Below are 18,643 nucleotides of genomic sequence, written 5' to 3'. Positions count from 1 at the left end.
TGTTTGTCCTTTTCCATTTTAATGTCCCCTGCTACTTACTTACTTTCAGTTTTTACTTGCATATGGCAATTCTTTTTGCTTCCTGTTTCTCTTCATCATCTTCATCACAAAATAGATACTGATAATGTGACATTTTGCTGCTCTGCCTGTATTACTAAACATATTTTACAGCTGGGAGACTGGCACAGGTAACAAACAATTTGCTGTTTTACTAGTGCACCTTTAACATACGTATCACTCCTAGAAACAGGAAAAAGATCTTCTGCCTTACTGGACAAAGCCCTCACTTAAATAATGTTTTTCTTTTATTCTACAAAACTGAAAGAACCCTTATTACAATTAAAAATATAACACACACTGTCAGAGATAAACACACTGTTTCATCGGTGAGAAATCTTGAAGAACAGTTTTGGAAGGCCTTTCTCTCATTCCCCATCTCTACTTTCGACAGGCAGCCATGTCAGATTCTCTGCCAGTGTTCAAGTTAGCGAATGCATTGGCACCACTGCCATTAAATGAAAGTTCTTTTACAAAACTACACCAATTCTAAATCTGCTCCCTCCTTTTTCATGCAACAGTTAAGTTTCATTTCTGTGGTTTTGTCATCTGCACTAACTAGTCATGCCATGCCCCAAATTAGACATTGACCTGGCTTCCAATATACTCTCTGTAGAGGATGCAGAAAACACAGAAGTGTCTCACAGAACTCACTGATCATGCTGTGATTTATTAAGAAGTAATGAAAAAAATGATTGACATTAGTTACAAAGCTTTGGCTCAAGCCCTTTGAGAATAGATGTAAATAGATTGTATGGTATTATAGCAGATTTAAAGCATTCTTCAATTTTGGGTTGTATTACAAAATATGCTGAAGGTATTTATTAAAAAAAAAAATCAAACAGCCATTCCCCTATTTGTGAAGGCAAGAGGAGCAAATCAACCACTTTACAAAGCTGAACTATGATACCCCTAGCCAACTTCATCATCTGCTTTGTAGTGAATTAAACAATTGTTTATACATGTGACATTATCACTACAGGATTAAATTCATATTTATTCATTGTACAGCAATTCAAATAGAAACACTGATTGAAAATATGAAGGCTCTAATCAAAACTATTTATAAACAATTGGTACTAAGGTAATTTTTCTCTATCAATAATTTACCAGTGGGGAAAAAGGAAACACTCTGAATTATTTATAACAACAAAATTAACTAGTTAATCAAATAATAATTAATTTGGTTCTTCTTCAACTGTTATTGCTGAGAATTGAAGTGCACGGGTGTTAAGCAGGATCTTGTTTCATGGCAGTCATAGATTTTATAGTGCATGAGAAACTGTCATGACTATAATTTAAACTTTTGCAGAATCAAAATTTTTTTGCTGCACAGGGTCAGGATTTTTTTTATGCCTCTTTGAAATCAAAAAGAGAGAGAGATTTTGTTTGTAAATGAGCATGTATTCATCTTTAAGCAAATGGGTGAGGCTACAACTTGTTCATTACCACAATTACTGACCTAGCCAGAATTAAATGAACTCTGCATTTAAACTAATATTCAATTAGCAATGAATAAGAGTACTTAAACAGCAATTTAAATATATCCATTTTGGTGGAATGAGTATTATAAAAGAGACACCTACTTCATATTAGAAGTAATTTCCTGCCTAACTCAGCATCTTAATATTATCTCCTGTGCTTATTTACTTTTCATATCATTACCACTGTGGCTTTGCCAGATCTTTTTTTTTTTAATGATAACATCAGTTCCCCTCAGCCAAGACTCTTATGTGCCATAATTGTTTTTCATATTAGAACTTTTCAGAAATTAATGTCAACTTGGCACTTATATGTGAGGTGATGCTGAGAACTTTCTAGACATCCAGAAGAGACAGTGGTAAGCAGTTCCACTACTAAATGTAGGTTCCTAATTCAGCTGGCAATGCTGACCAACACTAAGCCAGCAAGTGTGTTCAGAGTACCTCTGAATTAAGAGAAGATAACAAGGTTCTGTTGCCCTTGGTGTGTAGTTTAGGCATTCTTTCTCTCTGGTGAGACACTTTTTTGCTGCTTATTAGAGTTGATTCTCAATTTTATTTTTTTTATATCTATATGATTACTCTTTCAAAAAAACTAAATTTCTTGTAAAAGGGCAAAGGACACTGCTGTTAGAATTAGGTAGTGCAGAGAGAAAATCAGGATTTTTCAGAATGGCATTCAACTTTTCAGAAGAGAGATCAGGTTAAGACCAAATAAGGTCAGAAACAGTGACTTTATATTTTTACAATCGTTGCACTTGATACAGTCTTTTTTCATATTCTGAACAGTCAGAATTCAGTGATGAATCCAATTACTTTTTTTAGAAGTTTAACTTAATTTATCACTTAGTTTGTGTAAGGTGGAAAAATTATCTTTTTATAGTTGGGATGGGACAGATGAGTAGCTGCAGATTCAGAAAGCTGATGATGAAAAGACATTGTAGTTAGGAAAGTAATCCTACCACCTTATCAGAGCCATGCCAGGTTCAGAATAGTCCTAAAGGTGAACTGGAACACTGTATTCATTGTCCTTATTTAGCCATCTCCTCTCCTGTCCCTTCCTAGATCTCCTCCACCTAGAAATATGCATGAACACTATAGTAAGTATCTGTTGGTTTGGGCTGGGATAGAGTTAACTTTCTTCACAGTAGCTAGTATGGGGCTGTGGTTTGGATTTTTGCTGCAGTGCTGATAGCACAGGGATGTTTAATTACTGCTGAGCAGGGCTTACACAGAGTCAAGGACTTTTCTGCTCCTCACCCCACCCCACCAGCGAGGTGGCTGAGGGGCACAAGGGGCTGGGAGAGGACACAGCCAGGACACCTCACCCTAACTGACCACAGGAATATTCCACACTATATGGCATCATGATCAGCACATAAACCAGGGAGAAGAAGGAAGAAGTGGGGAATGTTTGGGGTGATGGTGTTTGTCTTCCCAAGTAACCACTACCCGTGATAGAGCCTTGCTTTCCTGAGGATGGCTGGACACCTGCCTGCCCATGGAAAGTAGTGAATGAATTCCTTGTTTTGCTTTGCTTGTGCATGCAGCTTTCCCTTTTAAACTGTCTTTATCTCAACTCACAAGTTTTCTCACTTTTACCATTCTGACCCCCTCCCTCATCCTGCCAGGGGAGGAAGGGGGTGGGAGGGGCACATGGAGTTGAGTGAGCAGCTCTGTGGTGTTTGGATGCTGGCTGGCATTAAAGCTTGACAGTATATCATCTGTTCTCCTCTGAATGAGGTGCCAGAGGGCAAGTTAAGCAACTGAACTAATATGAACAAATATTTAATTTTCCACAGCAATGCCTTGAACTCAGTAAAAATTCAGAAAAATTCCATTTGTAACAATATGACTGAATAAAGAATTTGATTATTTTTTTTATCAAGTTGGGGGGAAATAGCACAAATGTGAAGTTCAAAATCAGTGTCTCACAACAACCTTTTCCCCACACTGTTTTCTTACAAAGTTACAAAAGCAATCTTTATACCCTGTTGGGTATAAAGCAGAGTCTGGGAACACTGAAGACTTCTTGAATAAACGATGGGGAAGAAGGTTCTGCAAGTGTTTAGAAGCCCTCAGAAACAACACCTACTAAATCAAAATATTATTATCTTATAGTATTGATATTATGAGACAGCAACAGGCATATGCACTGATTCATTTTCAGGCCCAAGTCTTCCCTCAACCCACATTGTGGCTGTATACTCATGGTCAAATGCATCCTGTAGGCAAGTTGGACTACCTGCTGCTAAAAATCCACTCACTGCAGCATAGTTTGATGGGCATGCTGCTCATGGCATATTTCATGTATTCTGTCTTACAACATCCACTGGCCAGAATCAGGAAAAGAAAATATCCCTCGCTACATGTGCTGCAGGTTCAGGCTGCTGTTGTGGCAATGTGTAGTTAAGGACCTGAAAAACATCTGCCCTATATCTAGTATCAAGGACATGCAGTCTCCTGTTTGGACACTGTAATCAACAAAAATGTTTTCTGGGTAGTTCTAAAAATAGGCATGTATGTGTGGGAATACTGAGACATTAAAACCACCCTTTTTTAAATGATCTGAGTAAGGCCAATTCAATCAAAATCTAACACAGTCTGGGAAGACTTTTCCTATGATTGCAGCTCATGTTTAGGTCTTCTGAATATGCTACAGAAATTGCATAGCTGTATTTTAGGACTTCATCAGGTGACCCAGATTTTCTCACAACTCAGTCGTTGGTTCTATAAAATTATTCACATACTTTAAACATCTTGATGAGAAGTCCAAATATTCTTAGGCTAATGTTCTTAGGCTTTCTATAAACATTGGTGGAGGGTGGGGGCTATTATAGGACATGGTTCAGAGTAACTGCTAAATTAGGTTCAAAAGGAGCAGCATGAATATTCCCTCTTCCTTCATGACTCCCAAAACTGGAACTGAGATGGCACACTCCAAAACTTAGGAAGGACAGAGGCAGTCTTATGTTATCCCTGAATTGCCAGAGATGCCCCAGGTACTAAAATGGCACCCAAAATACAGTAGCATAGGCCCAGAGCCATTTATATTATGCTTATGTTGCTTTTGCACAGGTGGAATCCTGACCTGGCCCCTCCAATCCTGAAATCTTTCTGAATTTTATGTCCTGAAGTTAATGACCTGTAGAATCCAGAACATCTTCAGAGTGCCTGATGGCAGGAACCCCCAGGAGCACAGCCTCACTGCAGAGAACCTGGTAGGGAGTTTCCACAGGCTATAAATGATCCTCACTCCTTTGACAAACATAAGTTAAGGTTCAACCAGCTCCTCCACAGAACAGTTCTGCTGTTCACAATTGTCGGAACAGGAAAATGCTCCACTGGCAACACTTTATAACCTTTGAGAAGAGAAATCTCTATGGTAGCAGTCCTGCTAGTTCCTTCATGTAATAGACTCCTTGCTAGACTGCAGCAGAAATTTGGTGCTTGGAAAGGCAGGGCACGCGCTCTCGAGAACCCTTTGGGGTATGACAATGACAGTGCTTTTGTAAGTCTGTCTCATTTTATCCAGCATTAAGAAAGGTCTAATATATTTCATGGCGCTGTGTGGCATAATTGCTTGCATCTTTTTTTCCTTTGACTCTTCCAAAGTGAAGGATGTTATTTCCATACATCCTCACAGGCTATGCCTCATTAATGGTCATCCAGGCCACATCTGTATATTTATTTCCACGCATGATTTCACAGTGTCTCTTTGAAGTTTTTACTTTGAAAGTCATTCAGTCTTCTCTTGAAAATGTGAATAAGAGGCCAGCTGATTTGTCCCCAAAGATAATCAAATTCTGCAAGTCTCTGTGCTGTTTTTTATACACTACTCCTACCTCTAAGGACAGAAGTACTTTTTAGGTCGAAGTGTTAAAGCAAGTCAAAGGCAGGAAGGTGAATCAACCATGCACTCAAATGAGGATGAGATAACTCAAATGCTTTCATACTGCAGGATAGCTATTTCATTATCTTTTGCTTGCAAAGGGAAGCAGCAGTTCTGATTAAACAGTATTTTATCTGTGCTCTTTGTAAGCATAACTCAGTGAAGATGACGGTATGATATGGCTGAGATTTGAAGGCTTGTGCTTAAAAGACATATATCTTTAAGGCTGGTACCTTACGTGGATTCTCTCCTAATTAAGAACACCTGTAGAGGCCTGACCAGACCCTGTGGTTTGCAGCAAAACTGCCGAAGGGCTCTGAAAAGGCAGAAACTTTGTGTTGTCTTTTAACCTAAATTATAACAGGGTTCAAGCCTGTGCCAAGCAGAGTAAAACTATATAATTTATGAGCTATGAGGGCAGCTCTGGGCCCCTCTGAGGTGATTTTTATCAGTGCAGTAGCATAAACAGCTCTCCTTTACTTGAACATTGGGAACAGGGAGCAGTGGAAGGCCTGCTGTATAAAGGGGATCCAACCTGTGCTAGTACCTATGTAGCCCACGGATACTCAGGTAAGTGTGTTTGCACTCCTCTACTTCTTTGAGCAACGTCTGAGGAAGAGGTTACGCTGAGCTCCTCTGCAGTGTGCTAGAGACTGAGCATGGGCTGTGTGCTGCGGGGTTGGAGGAGCTGCACTTTGAAGCCAACGATTTGCTTTCTGCTGTTAAAAGTTTTAAGGTTGTTACGGAGGATCTACTTTGTTTGATTCATTGTCTGCCTTTGTTTTGGAAGGCTCAGTTGTGCCAAACCTCACCAGTGGTGTAATAGAACTACCCACAGTATTACAAACTCTAGTCAGCTCTGATGATGGGTTTGGGCCCTTGCTTTCCTTGTGTTTTAAAGAAGTCATATTCCTATGCACAAGCAGGTGCTATTTAAGAACTGGTCCTTGAGTCAAATGGAAAACTATTAGATATAAGCAGAACATATAAAGAATTCTTCTTTTTTTTTTTTTTTTTTTTGCTAGGTACTAATAATATAGTTATATATAAACCACAAAGGATAGTTTGTTACAAACTCAAAATGTTCTGTATAGAGCAGAACTCAATCTATTTATTTTTCCTGTCAGGGTTAGAGAGGCTTTGGAAGCCTTAAATAATAAGCTATTACTGCAGCTACATGTTCTTTTCAGTAAATAGTAGGCAAGAAGTGAAAATAGCCTAAAAATATCAACTATCTGGAAACAGAACTAAGGCAAAGTCCAGCTGACCCGGCTCCAGGGACATCTGGCTTTTGTTTCTGTTTCAGGTGGTTAGGTTTTTGCAGTGTGGATGTTGGGAGGGGAGCAGGGGGAGGCAGGGTTTTTGTTTGTTTGTTTGAAACCGTCATTTTGACGCTAATCTTTATAGGAAAACGGACGCCTTGAAATTCCTAGTGCTGTGCTTCCTTATTGCATATCTCCAGCAAGAATAAAATGTAAAATGACCTTAAAAGCCTTTGTTGGTATTGGTTCCTGATGATTACTATTAAAACAGCTACAGCAGTTGGTGTCTCAATTTGAAAAAGAAAAAAAAAAACCTCTTTGAAGTTGCGCTATTTTTTCATTTCTCTGTAATGTTAATTGCAGGCTGCTGCAGAGAGAGAGGTGGGGAGATAAATTTCAGGCTCAGCTTGCCAGTTGCAGCAGAAGGGGACTTGTTATTTAAAAGCTTTTTCTTGATGAGGAGCTGGAGCCCTGCCTTCATTAAGCACTGTCAGTTGGCATAGCTCTCTTGTGCTGCCCAGTTATGCCCCATAAGTCTGGGATAAGAAGCACTTCTTGCTAAATGATCAAGAGGGAGACTCTTAGAAACATTTTACAGCATTATGTAAGAACTGAGTCAGGCTGTAGGTTGTCCTTGGACTTGAAACAAGCAGGGTCACAGTTCCAGCCTGAACATGAGCTTGATGCTCTTCTGTATTTTAAGCCATTATAGTCTGTGACTAACTCTGCAGTATAGATTGGCACAGCCTCAAAGGAAGGTATTTCCCTGCATCTGGGAAAAAAGTGGACATGGCCAATGGCCTTTTAAAGCATACTTCAAGAAAACAATACAACAGCTAGAGGCATCATGTGTAGGTTGTTTAATTTCTTCAGCATAATTATTCTTTTAATAGATGTGTGCAAGTAGCATAATTCTCCTCTCAGAATTCCAGTAGAAGACTAAATGCTTGGCTAGTTCAGGCCTATGACTTCTATGGGATCTGTACTGTTGTTTGTTGCACATTTAATGTAATGGCCTTGTTCTATAAACAAAAGATCAAAGTCAGATTTCTCCTGTAGGATCTGAGCATCAAGAAAAGTTAAAGTCACTTTTGATTAAAAACTTGCAATATATGAAATATTTTATGTAATGCTGATAGCATTGTTCATAGTGTGATTGAATAATAGCATAACTTTATACAAACAACCTTATATGAGTGTATAAAAAACATATGGGGCTAGTTTGACTGGGTGATTATGCAAGTTGTATCATCCACTGCAGCTCATTTTTGTTGTACCTTTCTGCTCATTGTGCATCTGTTTAGCATTGATAATATTTTTTATCTTCTGTTTGTCATTTCAAATGTTCATTTTGCTTTCTGAATCAACGGTAGTTTGAAAGTTTCCCTCTCCTCTGGTCCCCAGGACTAGCTCTGAGATGGATATTTTCCTGTATCTGAATGGAGGAAAAGAAAGTTGTGCCTTAGAGCAGTACAATGCTATATTGCTAATAGAGCAGTACAGTGCTATATTAGGGACACCCTTTGTCCTTAAAATAATGTGTTTAAGTTATAAAAGCTGAGGTGGTTATCCTGTTTATCAGTGTGAACATGGCCAGAATGCTGACCAGATGAACCAGGCAGCATTCTTATTGTATATTTAAAAGTGTTTTGCTAGCTGAGGTGGATTTTTTTATAATACCTTACAGGATGATTCCCTGAAAGAGAAGAATGTGGAATCCAATTCTGTTTTTTCCCCATGCTATCCATGGTTTGCCACCTGACAGATAACAGGAGTTCGTGTAGAGGTTTTTTGTTGCTTTATATAGGTCTTCATTAAGCAAGCAAGTCTGCTGCTTTTGCCTGACAGTTGTAGTGGTCCTGGTGCTGAGAAACACAGAGATCTCCCTTCTTCTCAGCTTGTTTTCTGTTCTATCTGCATTTAAGACTCAGTGCTGCTCAGAGAATTGATTGGAGTCAACTATAACTAAGATCACTATCTACTGATCTCTAACAAAAAGTTCTGAAGATTTCACACTTTGACAAAGCCTCTTTAAAAGGCTATTTGTGCTTGAAGACAGATTACTGTGTGAAACAGTTCTTCTCATAGGACTGGACAGTGGAAGTCTGTCAAATTCCTTCTCTTCCTTCAAAAGCTTCTGTTGGATGTCCTCTGTCTTGTATGTCCTGTATGGATGTCCTCTGTATGTACCTTGTTGCTATGACTATTCTCCAGAACAAACAGAATTAGTTTATCTCACCAAACTGAGCAAGAAAGCTCAGAAAGACTGTAGGAGACGTCAGACCAGGATATGTATTACAGAGAACATATCTTCTGTAATGTGAATGGCCTGCACTTAAATGAGAAGGTAATATCTGTCTCAGATAAGTGCAGTGTGTTGATGAGTACAGAGATAAGCCCCCTCTGAAACAAAGCCATGCATGGTAGCTGCTGAAAGACTGCTGACAGCAGACATCAGGAATGTATCTTCATGCAAACAGGATCCCTGCAAGTGAAAGTAGTGCCATGACCTGAAAGGCCGAGAATTCATGCTGACAAAAGATGAACCTGTAAATCATCAGTTTGAACCAGCCTACAGTTTGAGGCAGGCAGGGCAGCAGGCTTGGGAAATCTGAGCTTTGTGTGCTTTGCACTACCTATGCTGTAAGGCCTTCAGGGGAGGGTATAACTTTCTGTGATGGTGGAAGATCACTCAGTAACAATCACACAGGAAGCTTAGCAGTCAGTTTGAACGCTGGCAAATTGTTGTCCAGCCACACTCCAGTCAGTACTGGTGGCATAGCAGCTGGGAACAATACACTGGGAGTTTGGGTAGGTCCATGATGAAATGTCTGTTTTACTAGAAGAGAAGCACAGCAAAACTTGGAACCCTTATTTTCACTACCCTCACCTCCAGTCGCACTGTAGAGAGCACCTGGAGAAGGATGTTTGCTCATCCTGTTCTTCTTTTGGTGGACTTGGCAGTGTTAGGTTTGCAGTTGAACTCAATCTCAAATGCCTTTTTCCAACCTAAGTGATTCTATAAGATCTGTATGCTTCCTATAATGGTACTGTTTCTAGCCTCAAAACCTGATAAAAGAGGGCAGGAAATATTTGGGGGTATGAAGGGAGGCAAACCTATTTTGCACAGGAATGGCATGTTCGAAGAACAAGCCTACAATGGATGTTGTCAGGCATGGAATACACAGCACTGGGAGGCAAAGCTTCGTATAGTATCATATAGCTTTGAGTTTTCTTCAAAAGAAAACAATAGGTAGCTGTCTCCTGGGTAACAAGAGAGAGGAAAATGGTGCCACATGGACTAAAAAGAATCAAATCCAAATTGTGAACTTTGGCTGTGCACATTAAACTCTCACTAAGCCAGTAATAAAGTACAGCTTAGGTTGGCAATCTCATTTAGGGGACAGAGATTGCTGTACTCCTATAATTAACTTCAAATGCAGCTGGTTGATTGTACTGAAAGGTGTAGGAAAACTGAGATAAATTGTTTTCTCTGTAAGACTTCTGTCATACTCAAGATAAATATTTCAATTTTGAAAAGAATTCTGCAGATTCCTTCCCTCCTTTACTTAGGCACTTCTTGTATAATGTTGATACAATCCTTTCTCTTTATCAAAATAAAAGTCTAACCCTGCAAACTTGCTTTACTCACTTTCCCTGTCAGCTAAACCATAAAATTCCATGTGTGTGAAGTAGCTTGTGTGTTTTACAGGATCAGAGCCATACCATGCTATAACTTTAATCTCTCAAACTCTTTGGTACTGCCATGCTCTGTCTTCCTTGGACACTTAATTGATGAACATTGCTTATTCACAGTAAGCTTCAGCACAGTTCAGCTGGAGCTGCTCTAGTTTTGATCCATTGTGCAAACAGAAATGTCAGTTTACTTTGCTAAATATTAGCTGTGCTTTATGATTTCTTTTTAATCTGTACTAATTTGGGGGATAGTTGGCAGTAGTACATAGTTTGAAAAAGAGCATTAGTGACTCAAATATTGTTGCCAGGTTTCTGTGGTTTACTTTTGCCCATACCAAGCATTAAGCAATTAATCTCAAAAGTCTTAGACAAAGCAAAACAAAACAACCTCTCAGATGTGGCTTACATTTGTTTGAGGAAAACTTTCATTGGAAATGAGGAATTTGAAAGAAAGAAGAACAGAATATTTATAAACAATAAGTATATGACAAAATGCTTCTGTAAGTAGAGATTAAACCTAGCATTTGTAAGATTTTAACCTGTTTTCTGAGTATTGTCAAGCACAGGTAAACCATTTGATAAGTAAAACAAAAGATCTTGTGCAAGTTGTCTACAGTCCTCACATGTATGTCTTTATAACATCTTCCTGAGAACTGCTTTTTTTTTCCTTTAAGACTTTTTTCTCCATTGGAGAATGTTTGATAGATGTGCCTCAGGAAAAAAGTTGTCTTTGAAATTGATGCCAGATATTGTAGAGATGAATTAAATTGCCCAGAGCAAATGTGGAGTGAACAGTGACTGTACAGCCTATGGCTATCCACAATGAAAGTGACTGTTCCTTTAGTGGTATAGACAGCCACACAACATCTACAATGCTGGCAACATTTGATGAGCCATATAATTGTGCATAGCTAAAATACTGTATTGTCTGGGATTTTTTCATGCTACAAATGCAGTGAACTCACTGGAAAACAATAGAAAAAGATCACAATAATTTTTTTTCCCTAGCTCTGCACCATCTAAATATGTAAGCCAGAATAAACCAGCTACAGAACTATGTCCAAAGTTTTGGACGACATAGGACAGTAACTATTTGCATACCTGAGCCAGGCATGAACTTTCCAGCACTGCTGCATGACTTGTGTAGCTTGTTTAAAATCAGGCTAAACCGTGGGACTCAGTAGATCCCAAGTTCACTAACAAACTGTGCACCATGCTAGCTCAGATACTGAGCTCACAAGTGTGCCTGCATGGTGAGGAACAAGTGAGAAGCTTTTCAAAATACTCCTGGAAAGCCTCTGGACTTCTCACCACCGGCTGGAGAGAGCAGCTGGGCTGGATCCTGGCTGTGCATGAATGCCTGGCACATGGGGCACAGCACCTCTTGCCTGAGACACACAAACCAAGGATCAGGGATCATTCATGTGCAGCCAAGTTCCATCCTCAGCTGTGAATCCCTGCACTGTGGCTGCAGGGTGTGCCAGCTGCCTGTGCCCCGCTCTGGCAGTACAGCAGTCCTTTAGATCAGCTGTGACCACAGGTAGCCGTGCTGGAGCACATCAGCCTGTCTCCATGACAAGCAGCAGACACTGCAGGCTCTGCCTTTCAGCTGAAAATTGTTCTTCTTCAGCAGAAGTTCACGACAAGGGCAGCCACTTGGGAAGCAACCTCATCTCTCTTATGTTTGCTGATGAAATCAGTCTTTTCAGCCTGCTTTTTGGGTGCTCTTAGGTTTCCTCCCCTTCTTCGCTAAAATCCCCGAAATTTGCCTGAGACCATCCTGAAGGATGAAATGTGAGTGCTGCAAATCTTCATGAGCCAAATCACATCAGCCTCAAGGGAGTTTTTCTAATAGGTCAAGATGGCCAAATGCACAGATGGACTGGCCAATGACTACTGCAAAAGGCCAAGGTTGGGCAGCCAGACAACAGCTCTGGAAAAGTATTTCTCTCTGCCTGATGTCAATACTTTGCTGAGAACCAGGATCAACTCTGTGTGTGTAGGTGACAACATAGAAAAAAAATATGGGTATTTAAACCACCAAATTACTTGAAGCAAACAAAGATTTTGATGATACAGGTTGATTTAAAAATATAACTGTGCCTCTAATGCAAGTACAAACAAGCTCTAATATTTCCTCTTCCCATCTGTCTCGGCACACATTCTGACTTCATGATGGATTGGAAGGGTTGCTGGTTTTGAGGGGCTGGAATTTTCTTTTGAGAAATGTGTGGGACTTTAAACAAAAAATATTTGAACAATACACTGTTGTTACTGGAAAGTTTCTTAATTGTGATAGTTCAGAAAAATCTTAGCAGTGTTATCAGAAACGTAAAGGAATCCAGGTAAAATGGCTTTTGCAGAGAAGGTAGCAAAGGTATTTCTGTTTCCTGTCATGAGGCATGCTTTTAAGTTCTTGTATGGGGAAATCAAAGAGGCTGGGAGGAAAGAACCATTAGCCAAATACTTTTGGTATTTCTAAAGTGTGTCCAAAAGGAACATAATTTGCTACAACCTTTGCAAGGTTCATTAGAATGCAAAGATAAGGACCTAGGATTAATTATATTGCCTCATTTTTCACAGCTTTGGAGATGTTGGACAGTTTCAAACAAATTTGACAGGAGAGCTTTTAAATATAGTGAAGTTCACCAAGGTATTATGAGAACTGTGGTATGAGCAAGGAAGAGAGTTCCTATAGTTGTTCCTAGAGAAGTTGCCCATGGATATGTTAGGTGTTGCCCAGGCTGATCCTGCTGAGATTTGAGACAAGCTGCAGGGTATTCCCCCAATAAGCACAGTGTAGCACAAGAAACACGGGGAAGCAGAGCAAGAGTAACTAAGGGTGTGGATCTGAGCATAAGAGTGTGGCTTGTCTTTCTAACAGGATTGTTCTATGCTGCTAACAAAGTAATTTTTAAACCAGCTTTTCATAACAGCTCACTAATATATGCTGTCAGTGATGTGACACAATTAACAATTAACATTTTGGAACTTGTGAGGATTCTGGACTGTCACTAAGAGGAACTGTGAGCTGGAGACAAGTATTTTCTCCAGAAAGCAAGGAACATATTTGCTCTACTGGAGAAAGAGCTGCTCTCTCCTCCTAACTGTTCCTACTATTTAGCAAAGTGGAGATCCCTCTTTTCTCCTCCTGTATGAAGCAATGGACCCAGCTTTCTCACAGTCTGTCTGCACCACCACTTTCTTCCTTAACACATGTAACCCAAACAAAGCTCAGCTATGTGGTTCCCCAAAAACCCTTTCCCCTACCTTCATGTTACCTGTTATCATAATCTCATTCATTTGAAATGGTTGGTCTCTATAGTTACACCTTATCTTTATCCCCTCAGAGGTCTTATCTGTCCTACATTTGTAGGCCCATTTCCTGTTCTGGTGAGTCCTTGGAGTGCTTTCTGCTTTTCCATGTAACTGTTTACAAGCTGCTTTTGAGGGCCCAGCTGTCACTATAAGACTAAAGACTGAATCCAAAATCAACTAAATATAGCTGTTCCACAGGGAACCATCTTTACTGATAAGACCAACAAATTACAGGAAAAAATAGAGATGCAGAACATAAGTCCTGTACAGCCAAGAGCTGAACAATGGCTAAAACAAAAAAAGGTTCAATACAGCCAGGAAAAAAAACCAACGCAGCAAGCAAAGTAATGCTGTTCAGGCAGCCTTACCTTGCCTCCTACCTAGGTAACTGAGATATAGCCTGGACTTTTGCTTGCTGCCCAGAAGGCATGATTATCAGGGGGTCCCTCAAGGAAGAAGGCCACAATGATGGTGGGTATCTGCTACAGGTGAGATAGGAAGGATAGCTGCTTAAGGAGTGGGGAAAAACTCAGATGTTTTCCAAAAGATGAGGCCATTCCTTTCTCTCAGCTCTGAGTGTCTGTACCCTCATGAGGAGGCACCACAGGGTCATGGGATGGAAGGAGGGGTCGAGGTAGGCAAAAAATAGCAATTTCTATATGAATCGGGTTGTATAGGTAAGAACTATATGAACCCTTGAGAGCACTGCAGTCACAATGATATAGATTGGCAGGGACCTCTGAAGATCATCTTGTCATCAGCACTGGAACCAATCAGCCATGTCTTTGTCTACACAACTCCTTAAAATCTCCATGGGGTGAAGATTCTTCAGTCTCTTTGGATAACTTGTTCTAGTGCTGCACAACTACATTCCTTGTGAACATTCTGTTAATATCCAGTCCTAATCTCCCAATTTGCCCTTTGCCATATCATCTGCTACTACTGAGAGGGGTTTTTTTTCAAGGCGGAAAACTAGCTATTATTTTCCATATGGAAGGCAGAGAATGAACTTGTACGTGTACACCGTGGGTCACTAGGGAGTCAGCTAGAGTGAATAACATGCCACACCAAATTCACCACTAATAGTGCCCAGAATGTTCACATGCCTAGGAATCCCATCACTTTCTTCCCTCACCTTAATTCTTGACTTAAAATTGGGATCCTGTGATGAACTAAACCCTACAGCTTCACCTTGTTTAATAGGATTTGATGGGGGGCAAGAGGACAGTAAATGAAGAGGCAGCTTTATTTCTACAGCTGCCACTTTAAAGCAATATGGAAATGATAGCCCTACAATAACTTTGGTGACTTGTAGAAGGTCAACTATCAGAAAATGGACTGTAATAGAGGTGCTATGTAAGGACAACAAGCTACAAGAAGCTCTGAAGCCTACAGTTCAACTTGGGATAGGATAGCTAACATAGCTAACGTATGTTTAACTTAAAAAGCAGGCACTCATTTGCATATTGCTGATATTAGGATAAGATTTAGAAGATAAAAATCTGTACAACCCATTATGCTGTTCTCCCTTTGTTAGCCTGCAGAGCTAGTAGCATGATGGGATTGGAAGGTATTTAGATTTTGCATTCATCTTAATGAGTGTAGTGTCACTCATCAACATCAGAAAAATAAGATTTTCCACAAAAAACAAATAGGAGCAGGGGAACTTGCAGACTCATTTCCTACACAATTTTGCAAGGGACCCAGCTAGTGAAAGAGTTAGCTTATTTACAAGTAGCTGAGAGGGTCTTGCAGACCCTTCCTTGACTTTCATTTCATTTCATTCCTCTTCAAAATACTTTCTGGCCTTCTGTCTTAAAACTGAAAATCTTTTTCCTCCTCTTCCTGAATGTCATAGAATCATAGAATTATAGAATCATTAAGGTTGGAAAGGACCTTTAAGACCATCTAACTGTCACAGAAAAGCAATCTTTAGGAATTTAGGAAAGGTTGACAGGCTGCTCCTGCTTTCAGTGCTTGCCATGGTCCAATGTTAGCTCCAGTAGGAATGCCCAGCTTTGTCACTTTCTGGTTTGAATAGATCCAATAAGTGCCAGGAACACTAAGGAACCTGGGCACAATCAGCAAGTGTAAACCTACACCTCTGTCAGACACTAAGATGCTGGCACGGGAGGGTCCAAGTGGCATTTATCAAAGAGCTTCTATCAAAGGCTCACAACTTGGCCAAACTTGGATGGATTTTTCTTTTTTTTTTTGCTCCTGAAGCAGCACATGATCGCTCTTTGACATGTGTTCCTCTCATTCTCTCATTTCGTTTTTGTACATATAGTCTGCTGTTTGAGGCATAAAAAAGTAATGTTAACATAATTCTTGGTAAATTGCTACAATTGACAGAGCTTTACACACACACATTAAAAAAAAAAAACCTAATTCAGCCATGCACTGGGCATGGAATATTTAAGCCCAAATGATAAAAAATTATACGGTAGAGAGAGGAGTGATGAGCAAGCATATTAATATGTGTTAATGTTACAAGCTTTGCCATTAACCATTTCAGATTATGCTTTATCTGTTGTGTTCACTTACCTGTTATGAGACTAGTTGAGTTAGAAAGAAAAATGAGACTTAGTTCTTGGAGGGTTTAAATTGTAACATCTGAAATGCAGAGTGCTATTGATGAGTGATTAGTACCTATTGGAAAACAGTATCAAACACTGCATCTATTTCTCTGTAATTCCACATCAAATATTATTAATCTTGTAAAATAGTAATAATAAGCTTTTCTTTTAAGTGTTAAGCTTGCTCTTAGTTTTAGAGATGGAAGCCAAGATAGGTTCCTTCATTTTGTTTCATCATCATTAATAAAATGGATGTAGGTCAAACTAGTTTTTCATTGGCAATTGCATAACTTTATAGAGTTGCTACTGATTGAAAATAAGCAATTATCTTTCAAGCCTCCTTTTTCTTTTTTTTTTCCCTTTTTAAATGAAGAACTAGGAAAAAACAAGTCTTCAGCATATTCTTGGCTGGACTTGTAGACCCTAAAAATTCTTGCATTAGTAAAGGAAGCTATTAATCTACCAGGACACAGAATTTATCAAATGAGTGAGCTGAATATAAAGGTGAAAGAAAGATGGAGTGCCAGATACTCTGAAATGTGGTGCTGCTATTGATTGGTGGCGTTGGAAATGCCTGAACCAAATGGTGCAAAGGTAGTGGAGATGATGAGCATCTAGACATTTGTAAGGTATAATGGTTTTGCATTTTAGAAGAGATAGCATAGGGGCAAAGCCAGGAACTCAGCTGGAAGTAACATTTATATGGCTATATTTTTCTGTGTAGGTAAATCAATGCATTTTTTTCCTAACAAAATCTCCAAAGGGTATCCTACTGGTCTGCATGACTACAGCATACATAGTAACAATAAGTCTCTAGAGGGTCAATACCACCTTGTGCAGATTTCAAGCCTCCAGCTTTTTGTGTTGCTTCGAGAACGTGGCTTCTTATACAGCCTGTCTAATCAAGAGCTTGCAAAAAACCCTTACAATTACTGTCTAGGAAGTAAAGTTTCTGCAGAAACGGAAACAGGATGTAAACTAGCACAAGTTCTGCAGCACAAAATGTGCTGACGGTAAAGATCCCCTGCGGGACCGTACACAGCTCCAGGCTGGAGGGAAGCTTGATAGATGGAGCACTTAGTTTCCCTTCTCTTTCCAGTCTCTCTGTAGGAGGGCAAAGCTCTGAGTGGTTATATACCATACCAGATGCAGCGGGGAGGGAGGATGTGGAAGAGATGTTTATTGTAAGAACTGAGTGAAGACACATATTAACTCCAGCAGTACGCTGTCTCATTCGTTGTGTTCAATTATTAACATCACAACTGAGCCGCAGATGTTCAGTTTAAAGTTGGTTTAAGGAAATTAGGGGCTAGAATTAAAAAGCTTCCAATTCACAAGTTTTAGGGAAATGAATAAAAGGACAGCGGAGAATGAAGACAAAATTGGGCCAGTACAAAAGAGAGTACAGAAATCTCAGCACACAAGCAACACTCCAGGAATCTCATGCAGAGCAGGAAATTACCTTAAAGCTCTTGGGGCTTTTTCTGCTCCAGTGAAGTAATGGAAATGGACATGGAAGAAGTATTTGACCTCCTTGACCTACAGGTGGCTTGAGCCTTGCTACTACTTCAGCTAGTGGTGACATGAAGCTCTCAGAAGATATAGTAACATAGTTATGGTTCAGAGAGAAAACAGACTTCTGTAGCAGAAAGATACTTAAGTTCTTAAGAGGTGGTAGCTGATGGTCAAGTAAATGACAGAGAACAAAACTCAAGACAGACAAAGGAGAGAGCACACTTATAAGTGTCCTGATGGAGGTAAAAGCAGTGCTCTAGGTTGACATCCAAATGAGTAAACACATGAGTGAGAGAAATCTTATCAGCACACTGCTAAAGGAGCAAGTTTTAATCAAGGCCTGAAACAACTACAAAAAATGGAGCGGTCAGAAGTGAAGGGCTGTCATGTGTGAAATCTTGAATTGCTCCCTCATTTTCTGCTCTCGTCAGTCAGATTCTTTTTCTTCTGGTTTTGCTTGCCCTCTCTCCCCTTCCCAGTAAAATTCCTTAGTGGTCAGAAATGATTAGTCAAATTTCCTTAGTATCAGTTCTAACATGATCTGATCTTATAATCTCGCAGCTGAGAAGTGATAACATGGTGGGATATCAAACGTGGGGGGTTTGTCATTGTTTTGGGGGGATTTTTTTAAATATTCAGCTCTAGACAGTACCCTGATCTGACCACTGATGTGTACAATTTGCTTTTGATTTAGTCTCATTGTAACTGAGTAGAACCAGCTTCTCTCCAATGATGTATTTTTACGTCATTAGTATCTAGACAAGCCAGCTGAGATCAGCTCGCTGTTTTTCTAAATACTGTGCTCTACACAAAACTAGACTGTAAAACCTTAGCAATACGAAG

General features: G+C 39.7%; 1 protein-coding gene across 1 annotated transcript in view; it reads left to right on the top strand.

The window, feature by feature from the left end:
* Window positions 1–5,861: 5,861 nt before the first annotated feature.
* SLC39A10 (solute carrier family 39 member 10) overlaps window positions 5,862–18,643 on the top strand; it is an 81,593-nt gene continuing 68,811 nt past the window's right edge. The window contains exon 1 of the mRNA XM_051786622.1: window positions 5,862–6,000. The gene's annotated coding sequence lies outside the window, so the exon portion shown is untranslated. The remainder of the gene's footprint in view (window positions 6,001–18,643) is intronic.

Source organism: Manacus candei, unplaced genomic scaffold (genome assembly GCF_025592945.1).
Source record: "Manacus candei isolate 608988 ecotype Guabito, Panama unplaced genomic scaffold, ASM2559294v1 h1tg000023l, whole genome shotgun sequence".
Lineage (NCBI taxonomy): Eukaryota > Metazoa > Chordata > Aves > Passeriformes > Pipridae > Manacus > Manacus candei.
This window is presented reverse-complemented; position numbering and strand designations above follow the sequence as displayed.